Below are 12,054 nucleotides of genomic sequence, written 5' to 3' on the forward strand. Positions count from 1 at the left end.
GTCCAGAATGAAGGGCCTGCTCAGTGCGTGTCTCTCTGCTAACTGAACTGTGAGAAGCCCAGGGCCAGAGAATTTATAGCTTGGGTTTTAGTACTTATTCCATTCTCCAAACCTCTGTGGAGGTGAAAACATACTGTTACTTTCAGAATGTATTCTTGCCAAGTATTCAAATTCAGCCATATTATAAAATATATTCATAGAAAAATCACTTAATGAAAGTTCAACAAGATGTTAACCAAAATCATGACTACTTATGATTTTTATATATTGTACAATTTTTTTTCAAAGAGGTCTTTAAAAAATAACTATCAAATTATAGCACATTTTACAGAACAAATTATAGCACACTCTCATTGATATAACAGTTCTACTTGAAATTTATCATAGGGAAATAGTCAAAGTGTATATATACCTATTGACATAAAAATAAATAGCAGAAAGAAGCAGTTGTTCATCAATAGATGATGTTGACTGCTATCAGTATATAATGATTAGCATTAAGATGATTTCTTAAATGAATGATGGTACATATATATAAAATGTGCACACAATAAAATATGCAACTATTAAAAATAAAGATAACTAATATAGTCATTGAAAACATACACAATATATTTTAAGACAAAAAGGAATAGTAGAAAAGCACATTTTTTGTGCTGTATAATCCCAATTTATTATAATTTTATATATATCTTTTATAAGAAGTTTGTACTTAGAAACGCAAAAACATATTTTAGATTACTCAGGGTGATGAGTTTATAGGTCTTCTTAATTTTTAAATAGCTCTCTGATTTTTGTTTTTCATTAAGCACAAATGATTTTCTACTTGGAAAAAATTAAAATTAAAAAGACAATTTATAAATCAAGCAATATTTAAAACAGACCAATTTTTAAAATTTTAAAATCAAGAACTTGAGATAATAAGATTTTAGATAGCTAATCAAAACTCTTTATTTTTCAGATAAACTGAAGCCTAAAGATGTAAAATTATCATATTTATGCAACTCATTAAGTATGCAATGCATGCCAATCCTGTGATTCTATAATGCTTTTAAGTCTGTTTTCTTCATTCCAAATAATTAGGTATATGTACACATGCTTCGGAGAAGGCACTGGCAACCTACTCCAGTACTCTTGCCTGGAAACTCCCATGGATGGAGGAGCCTGGTGGGCTGCAATCCGTGGGGTCGCTAAGAGTCGGACACGACTGAGCGACTTCCCTTTCACTTTAAACTTTCATGCATTGGAGAAGAAAATGGCAATCCACTCCAGTGTTCTTGCCTGGAGAATCCGACGGACAGAGGAGCCTGATGGGCTGCCGTCTATGGGGATCGCAGAGAGTCGGACACGACTGAAGCGACTTAGTAGCAGCAGCAGCACACACGCTTATATTATTTATATGCTGAAAGATTACACCACAGTTTTGTGCAACACCATAATCTGATTCAAAGACCTGGCTATGCCAAGTCTGTAATATCGGGTTTTAGATAATGTACTCTTTTACCTCCTGTCCATTTCTCAACTTGTTTGCTTTCATTTTAAAATATATATCGAAATAATGCCAGGATTATGTGATCACTGAGGTTATGAAAGTGCAGTCTTCACTATGATTTGTGGAGAATCCTGGACCCTCTCCCCATGAGTCCCGAATGCCTTCAGTAGGCTGAGGCCTTCAAAATGGTGAAGAGCTCCCTGCAGCTTCACAGCCTAAGGTAAAGTGGAGAATCCACATTCCATCCATTCCGCCCAAGGAGGAAGCTTTTCAGGCCTGTAGTACAGCACAGAGGTGATTCCCACAGCCCTAGACCTTATCAGTCCAGGAACTCTGCCCCAGGATTCCACCCAAGATCTCACCTCTGCACCTGCTCCTTTTCCACCACCCTTCTTCCTGAATCAGATAAAAACTCAGAGAGTTTAGTGAGCATGTTTCTCACAGCCACTGAAGCAAATGAAAATTCCTCACCCCATTTCTTATTTCAGGTGTGTCATGTCCCCAAATTTGAAATCAAGTAGTAGTAAAGTCAGAATGCTGGCATAAGGTCTAATTTCCTATTTTGTTAAAGAAGTCCTTGAGATTTTTTTATAAAAATAGGCACTAATTCACACTATGGCTAAAAACTAGAATTTTAAATAATTCAACAGCTAAAGCCAATTTAATTTTTATTTGAGAAAATATACAAACAGGCACTTATTCCTAACAAATCTATTTAAAATGCACAGATAAGCACATCCTAACACTCTATTGACTGAAAAAATAGAAAACTTCTTGAAATATAATTCTTTAGTTCAGTGACATGTTGTTGCAATATTACATAATCTTGTAGTATCAATAGGTACTCTACTGTTCTTAATGATGATCTCCAAAATGTTTGTAAAAGTATAAAACAATGATACAATTATTTATAGTTTCTAAATGTTTTCATCAAATAGGAAATTCTAGCTAAAATAACCACCTTGGCTTTATATTTTTCCTCTTTTCTTCAAGATGCATGTACTTGCATTGAGTTTACTAGTTATTAAAAAGGATGGCAAGGGACTAAACATTCTTCAGGGCCTTCTTGAAAAAGGAAATTGATGTTGTATAACACAGAGCTCTTACTAGGTAAGACATTCTAATGACTTTGTACCCCTGGACTTTCGGTCTCTAAAGACCCAAGAAGACTGGATTTTGAGCTGGAAATTTTCCTAATAGGAACCATAAAAATCATCCTTGAAAGATTTTTATTTCTGCTTTAGATTTTCATAATGCTTAGCAGAGTATGCAAATAATCATATTCACAGATTATAAAATAAAGGTGGACAGTTATTGAATGAAATAATGACAATTGCACAGATTTGGTTTTCTAAGACAATAAAAATTGTAGAGCCTGACATAATCACCTCCTTTAAATTGTAAAGAAGTAAAAAAATTATAAGCCTGCCTTTTTTATACAGTAGAAATTATTTTATAATATCTTTATATATTGTATATTAATAAACAACCCAACAATTAAGTATAAGGTCTAACTTTCTTTCCTCCTAGTGGTAGAAATTATAGAGCAAGATTCTATGCACAATTTTGTATTAAAGTATAACTATTTCTAAGAGTATCATAATTTACTACCAACTGATAAATTACCACATTACATTTATAACATAATGTTGTGTTTCCTGTGCTGTGCTATACTTAGTCACTCAATCATGTTTAACTCTTTGCAACCTCGGGGACTGTAGCCGACCAGGCTCCTCTGTCCAAGGGGATTCTCCAGGTGGGAATACTGGAGTGGGTTGCCATGTCCTCCTCCAAGCAATCTTCCCAACCCAGGGATGGAATCCAGGTGTCCACATTGCTGGCAGATTCTTTACCATCTGAGCCACCAGGGAAGGCCTAAGTTCTAAAGCTTTGGTTGTGAAACTGCTATGAATAATGATACCAATCATGAACCTCCCTTCCACCACTGAAACCAGAGACAATCATCTACCTGGTAGGCTGGTGCACGGGGATGACCCAGAGGGATGTTGTGGGGAGGGAGGTGGGAGGGGGTTCATGTTTGGGATCGCATGTACACCCGTGGTGGATTCATGTCAATGTATGGCAAAACCAATACAGTATTGTAAAGTAAAATAAAGTAAAAATAAAAATTAAAAAAAAAAAAAGAAACACTGAGGGAAATGTGGGATTCTTGTATCCCAAGGTTTCCATGCCCTCTTCAGGCAGCTATGGTCTGGCTTCTGTGTCTACAGAGAGTAATTGCACCAGGAAGCAAACCACTGACCAGACTCAACAGTCCCATTGTTGAAGCCAGTTTCTTATTTTACTTAGAGTTTGTATTTCAAGTGACTTTCCCCTTCCTTATTAAAATTCTTCCCTTGGATCTTCTATACCTTACCTTTGGTTTATAGTTTATTTCCCCTGGACTTTTCTTTCTCTTTCTGAAGGTTAAATGTTACTGTTCTCTTGAGTTATCCCTAAGCTGACTTCTGTTTTGAATTATCTCTTGCTGAGTATTCATATCCATTCTCACAACTCTGAAATTCTAATCTGCTGTTCTACCTGGAATCCACAGACTATTTACAGCCAAACAAGTCTTTTCAGCCCATCCTTCCTGGCCTATTCAACGCATCCTATTTTCTGCCTCATATCTTTACCGTATGTCCCACAGGAACCTCAAATTCAACTTGCCTAGAATTCATTGCATCATTTTGCACTTCCCATTATGCTTTCTATCTTATTTTTTTATGCCAATGTGCACCCACAATCCAGGCAAGAAAACCTGGAGATGATTCCCCCTTTACTCTTCTCCAAATAATAACCAAGACTTACTGTTTTCACCTTTTACATGTTTGTACTTATGTCTGCTTTTTCCAAAAACCCCTTAAAATCATATATTCTTTTTCCTAGATCATTGTAGCCATCTTCTAATACCAATTCTCCCCTTCTCAAATACATTCTCCTCTAAGCTGCCAAAGTGATTTATATAAAACTTGAAACCAAACATATTGTGCCTCTGCTTCAAATCAAGAGAAGCCTCCTATTATATAGAGGATAAAGATAAAGCTTTTTGGCAGACTATCCAAGGCCTCCCTAATCTTAGCCTTTCCTGGATCTCCACCCTCATCCTTCCCTTCTTCCCCTTCCACCCTAAACCCGTCTGCTCATCCCACTCCCTTGCCCTAGACTGGCCCCAGCCTCCAGCCTTTCATCTTTTAGAAAAGTTCCTACTTGCCTTTTAAGTTCAAAAAGGTCTTATTTCCACTTGAAAACCTCTAACCCATCCCCCACTTCCTTTGCAGGCAGGGATTGATATCCTTAGCAATCAATAAATTTTATTATTATCTGTCACTTTACTAAAATAAATGTATTCACATTCTTATTTCATTCCCTAACCCATCCAAATCTGGCTTTTACTACTTCATCCCACTGAAGCTAATAGGAAAAGCCAACTGACAATTTTTAGACTTGTTAAAAATGGACTATCTGAAGCACCTGACCATGTTGGCACCTTCACAGTATATTCCTGTTACATGTGAATGCCAGCCGAGGTTCTTGCTTATTGTACGATTTTCAGCAAGTTATTTGACAGTTCTCTTGTATTCCTCATCTATAAATTGAATAATAATGGAATCCATGTGAAAGTTTGTATAATGTATTAATACATGGAAACTGCTTATAACAGCTTCTGGCCCATTATTATTATCACTCAAAGTTGATATACTTGGTAAATGTGTCTGTACAGGTTTACAAGTTTATGTTTTCAGAATAAATGTGCTATCTTGAAGAATTGGCCCTGATGGAGATACAAAGCCAGACATACATTTGTCATTTATTAAGCCAGGATGCCTAAAGAATGACAATATAACAATGATTTTGAAATATAATACAATAATAGAGATAAACATATATGTCCCTAGTTTCTTCTCTAGATACAAGGAAATTCTTCCATTTAACATATATATTTTCTTGCCTGTCTTAAATCATTTTATAGATAGATAACACAATAACTATGAAATCACATTTTTACACATAATAGCAAGTTTTCTTGGCCTTTACACTGCATTCCCAATTCATAAAATTTGCATGTTGTTCTCCCTAAAAAAGTATTTCTTTTAAGTATTATTTTTTTACTTTATTAAAAAAAATCACTTATATTGTCACAGAAATAGAAATCACTGAACCTCTACCTATACATATTGTTGTAGGTATTATATAATAAAGAAAAAACAAAAGATCTTAATCATATAATGAAAAGGCTATATGCTGTGTTTTAATCAAAAGCAATACTCCAGTATCAGTGTTTGGTTAATTAAAAATTTTTTAGTCTTTTTGTTGTTGCTGTTTTGTACTTAATTGTTGAAGTGGAAAAGTTGTCTTCCTTTCCTTCTTGTAAATGAGTACTTCAGCTGATAAGGTGCAAAGCACCAGCCTATCATCCCTTTGTCACCTCACCTGGACCTATGTCCCTTAGGTCCAACCCCTTTTTCGAGATCATTTCCTTTCCATATTGTCCAGGAAAGCATACCTGATCATTGTTTATTCTCACCATGACTTTCTGCTTTTATGATTGATAATGTAAAGTAACTTCTGAGTCAGTGCCTTAAACCTCAAAAGTAATATATATTGTTAGGGTAGGGATCTTCAGACACACAATAGAAATGGGCATAATGGCAAGTCTTTCAATGGGTAGCAAAGGTTATATTTTGGAAATGTAAGCTATGTGGTATCTCAGATTTGAACATATACAGAGGTAGACAAATCAATTTCTCTGTCTCCCCAACATGATAATAATTTTGTTAATACAAAATGTTCTGTTATCTTTCATAGTAACAAGGAAAATATTAAAATTCTTTCATATTTGACTGAAAAATCATGAACAGTATAGTTTTTATGAGTAACCTCTACCTTTATGGAGAGATATTTCTAGAAACTGTTTAGTGGGATAGATATTCACAACACAGAGAATACATTCTGCTATTCAAACGTACTCCATCATCGGTAAGCTGGTAGGGTGGTAAAAGTGAAATCATTTTGATAGTAAGAGACTAATAAAAGTAAAATATTAGCCAATAATAAATAGCAATAATTGTCCTAAAAATTCTTACTGGCCATACAAATTCTATTTTATGATTAATTAGCACTGTAAAAATTGTTTTGGGGTGCACTCACTCTTTTTTGCAATGAAGACCTATTTATATTATAAGAAGATCTTATAAGACCTACTCAAAGGTGCAGGAATGAAGCATGCAAATGTTTACAGAAAATGAAATCACCTCCCTGAAGAATGTACTACCAGGTATTTTCCAAACTCCACAAATTGAAAAATCTCAAACATGGGACTCTATCATGTAGAATTTTTATTTAAACAGGGAATGTCACATTTACTCATAAGATATCAAGTAATGAAATAATTTGTATGACCAAAATTGCAGCTAGTAACATTCTTCTACTTTTAAAAAAATTCTTAAAAAATATAATTTTATTATAGCCTATATTTTAAGGATTAAATATTATTTATAAAATGACTGCATAAAATTTTGCCAGTCATTTGATTAATATTAAAACTTTAAATATTGAAAATCAGTTCAATTCATTTTAAATGAATGGGATTCATACTCAAACTTTAAATCTCTATACTAATATATTTTATTTAATTTTTTTAATGATGCAGTGACTTATGACCCAAATGTGTTTTGACTGCTAATGAAGAAAAATCTCTTTTATTCCAGGAATTTAAAAATATATCCTAAACAGCCAAATCTTATAAGTACTCAAATACTGTGTTGAGAGACCTTGATTTATAGATAATTGGAAAACTATTCAGTTCTTCAATGTTTTAAAGAATCTAGATTTTCTGAAGTTAATATGGAAATGGAATATAGAAGAATCCCAGGAACTGGCCTCCACTAGGGACTCTGGCTGGGCTTCCCTGGTTGCTCAGCTGGTAAAGAATCTGCCTGCAATGCAAGACACCCTGGTTCAATTCCTAGGTCAGGAAGATCCCCTGGAGAAGGGATAAGCTACCCAGTCCAGTATTCATGGGCTTCCCTGGTGGCTCAGACAGTAAAGAATCCACCTGCAATGTGGGAGACCTAGGTTCAATTCCTGGGTTGGGAAGATCCCCTGGAGGAGGGCTTGGCAAACCACTCCAGTATTCTTACCTGGAGAATCCATGTGGACAGAGGAGTCTGTTGGGCTACAGTCCACGGGATCACAAAGAATCAGACATAACTAAGCACTCTGGCTAGGACACATTCTAATAAGTTTTTGATTTGAGGGAGCCATGATTTATGCTGACTAATCACCTGTCCAGTATAGACTCCCAACAATTCTACAGCCTCACTTCAGTCTACAGTCCTTGATCCTACCATCTCTACAATGTCCTTCCCAACCCACTTTCATTTTACCATTCTTCCTTGTCCTAATTACAGCCTGTGGTTAGTTGTTATGATCATTCTGCATACTGTTTCAGCTCCCTGGTCTCTTTCTGTCTTCATTGTGTTTGCCTCAGGGCCTTTGAACTTGTCCCTAAGGATGGAAAAGGGCTTTGTTTCCTCACCTCCTTCAAGTCTTTAATTATCTTTAATTATCACCTCAGGAGATCATCACTGAGCACAGGATTTAAATTTTAATGTCACCATAATCCACTCTTCTTTCCTGTTTGTTTTTTTTTTTTCTTCATTGCATTACAGTCTGCTTGTTTATTTAGGTCATTTGTCTTTTACTCACTGCTTATGTTTTTAGTAACTGGAACAGTGCTTGCATATTTTTTCTTAATATATGATTGTTATCTAGATTATGACTCTTCCATAGTGATTATGCTTCTTTCTTAAAATTTCAATTATTTATCCAGAAAAGAAAGTACAATTGGTTTTTAACTCTCATAATTAATAAGAGCTTATGCTCCAGGATCAAAGATCTTGTGTTCACTTTTGGCCCCGCAATTACCCAATGTTTAGTTAATAATGTTACTGAGTCCAAGCTTGCTCTGCTCCCTGCATGACAGACCAATGGATCCTAGAGACAAAGGGTTGAGGCAAGGAAAAGTCTGTATTCAGGGAGCCAGCTGACTGAGAAGATGGCAGATTAGTGCCTCAAAATAATCATCTAATTGAGATCTCAATGTTGAGTTCTTTTATAGATCAGAGGTGAGGGGAGGTGAGGAAGCAAAATAAAAAGGCCATTAGTTTTGCCAACATCTCCTAGAATGGCTAGCCTCAGACAGTCAGTATCTTAATTTTTTCCTTTCTGCCGTCCACAGGTGGACAGAGTTCTGAACAAAGGCACTTCAGTTTAATAGTCATGCAGAGGGGCAGAATTCTCTGAGGCAAACCATTCTCTATGATTGTAATAACAAAAGCATCAAAAAGCAACTCAAAGTAACAGTTCCAACATGGAGTCAGAATTGACCTCTTCTCTGCAACAATTTCCAGCTATCCATTCCATAATTTTCTGGAAAGCAAAGGGTGTGATGATCTCAGAGTTTCTTCAGGGTTCACCATAGGGAGTGGCTGGAGTGGTTGCAGTCTGTTGACTGCTAGGTAGCAGGTTATTTCCCTTCCTTGAGTCTCACGGAAGACCCTGGTTGTAGTCACTGATTCCATTTCTAGGGACTTTCCCTTTTGGTCATGAATTCGACCATTATCTGGGAAACATTTCATGATTAACTTTTATCCCATGGTGCTGGGAGGCTCATCCCAGCCTGGTCAAAAATTCTTGGTATACCACTCCAGTTGTTAAGTTTTGGACCATGCCCCATTAATAATTAAAAATTATCTGGATTCTGTCTAACTATAATCCAGAAGGCATTTTCCCTTGTTGATTTTTCCCATACCTAGAAGTGGCGCTGGAGCAACTATGAGGAGATATCCCACATCCAGGAGCAGAGAAGCCCCAGCAAGACGATAGGTGCTGGAGTGGTAGCTGCACAGCGCTGGAGCGAATTTGAAGAGATACCCCACATCCAAGGTCAAAGGAGAAGCCCCAGCAAGATGGCAGGAGGGGCAAAATTGTGTTTAGAATCAAACCCCATACCTGCCAGAGACGTTCAGAGGGCTCAAACAAACCTTGTGCACACCAGGACCCAGAGACCCCACTAAGTCTGAGACAGAACTGTGTTTGAGTGTCTACTGTGGAAGTATGGGTCAACAGTGGACTGCTGCAGGGGCAGGGGCTCTGGGTGCAGCAGACTTGGGTATGGCATAAGCCCTCTTGGAGAAGGTTGCCATTAACCCCACCATAGAGCTGCCAGAACTCACACAGGACTGGGGAAATAGACTCTTGGAGGGCACAAAAAATTTTGTGCACACTAGGACCCAGGAGATAGGAGCAGTGATCCCATATGAGACTAACCAAGACTTGCCCGTGAGTGCCCAGGAGTCTCCAGAAGAAGTGTGGGTTGGCGGTGGGCTGCAGCAGGTTTGGGGCCACTGAGTGTAGCAGTGCATGCATGGGACCTTTAGAAGGAGGTTGCCATTATCTTCATTATCTCCACCATAGTTTGGTCACAGGTAAACAACAGGGAGGGAACACAGCTACACCCAGCAACAGAAAATTGCATTAAATATTTACTGAGCATGGCCCTGCCCATCAGAACAAGACCCAGTTTCCCCGTCAGTGAGTCTCTCCCATCATGAAGCTCCCATAAGCCTCTTATCCTTCTCCATCAGAGGGAAGACTGATTAAAAACCACAATCACAGAAAACTGATCACATGGACCACAGCCCTGTGTAACTTGATGAAACTACGAGCCATGCTATGTAGGGCCACCCAAGACGGATGGGTCATGGTGGACAGTTCTGATGAAATGTGGTCCACTGGAGAAAGGAGTGGAAAACTGCTTCAGTATTCTTGCCTTGAGAACCCCATGAACAGTATGAAAAGTCAGAAGGATAGGACACTGAAAGATGAACTCTCCAGGTCAGTAGGTGCCCAATATGTTACTGGAGATCAGTGGAGAAATAACTCCATAAAGAATGAAGAGTCAGAGCCAAAGCAAAAACAACACCCAGTTGTGGCTGTGACTGGTAATAGAAGTAAAGTCCAATGCTGTAAAAAGCAATATTGCATAGGAACCTGGAATGTTAGGTCCATGAATCAAGACAAATTGGGAATGGTCAAACAGGAGATGGCAAGAGTGAACATCAACATTTTAGGAATCAACAAACTAAAATGGACTGGAATGGGTGAATTTAACTCAGCTGACCATTATATCTACTACTGTGGGCAAGAATGCGTTAGAAGAAATGGAGTAGCCATCATAGTTAACAAAAGAGCCAAAATGCAGTACTTGAATGCAGTCTCAAAAACAACAAAAGGATCTCTGTTAGTTTCCAAGGCAAGCCATTCAATATCACAGTAATCCAAGTCTATGCTCCAACCAGTAATGCTGAAGAAGCTGAAGTTGAATGATTCTATGAAGACCCACAAGACCTTCCAGAACTAACACCCCAAAAAGATGTCCTTTTCATTATAGGGGACTGGAATGCAAAGGTAGGAAGTCAAGAAACACCAAGTAACAGGCAGATTTGGCCTTGGTGTACAGAAGGACGCAGGGGAAAGGCTAATAGAGATTTTCCTAGAGAATGCACTGGTCATGGCAAAAACCCTCTTCCAACAACACAAGAGAAGATTCTACACATGCGTCACCAGGTGGTCAATACTGAAATCAGATTGATTATATTCCTTGCAGACTAAGATGGAGAAATTCTATACAGTCAGCAAAAACAAGACCGGGAGCTGACTGTGGCTCAGATCATGAACTCCTTATTGCCAAATTCAGACTTAAATTGAAGAAAGTAAGGAAAACCACTACACCATTCAGGTATGACCTAAATCAAATCCCTTACAATTATACAGTAGAAGTGAGAAATAGATTCAAGGGATTATATCTGACAGAAAGAGTGCCTGAAGAACTATGGACAGAGTTTTGGGATATTGTACAGGAGGCAGGGGAAAAGACCACCCCCAAGAAAAAGAAAGGCAAAATGGTTGTCTGAGGAGAGCTTACAAATAGCTGTGAAAAGAAGAGAAGTGAAATGCAAAGGAGAAAAGGAAAAATATACCCATTTGTATGCAGCGTTCCAAAGCAAGGAGAGATAACAAAGGCTTCCTCAGTGATCAATGCAAAGAAATAGAGAATAACAATAGAATGGGAAAGACTAGAGATCTCTTAAAGAAAACTAGAGATACCAAGGGAACATTTCATGCAAAGATGGGCACAATAAAGGACAGAAATGATGTGGACCTAACAGAAGCAGAAGATATTAAGAAGAGCTGGCAAGAATACACAGAAGAACTATACAAAAAAGATCTTCAGGACCCAGATAATCACGATGGTATGATCATTCACCTAGAGACAGACATCCAGGAGTGTGAAGTCAAGTGGGCCTTAGGAAGCATCCCTATGAACAAAGTTAGTGGAGGTGATGGAATTCCAGTTGACCTATTTAAAATCCTAAAAGATGATGCTGTGAAAGTACTACACTCAATATGCCAGCAAATTTGGAATACTCAGCAGTGGCCACAGGACAGGAAAAGGTCAGTTTTCATTCCAATGCTAAAGAAAGGCAACGCCAAAG

Source organism: Ovis aries, chromosome 4 (genome assembly GCF_016772045.2).
Source record: "Ovis aries strain OAR_USU_Benz2616 breed Rambouillet chromosome 4, ARS-UI_Ramb_v3.0, whole genome shotgun sequence".
In the NCBI taxonomy this organism is placed as follows: Eukaryota; Metazoa; Chordata; class Mammalia; order Artiodactyla; family Bovidae; genus Ovis; species Ovis aries.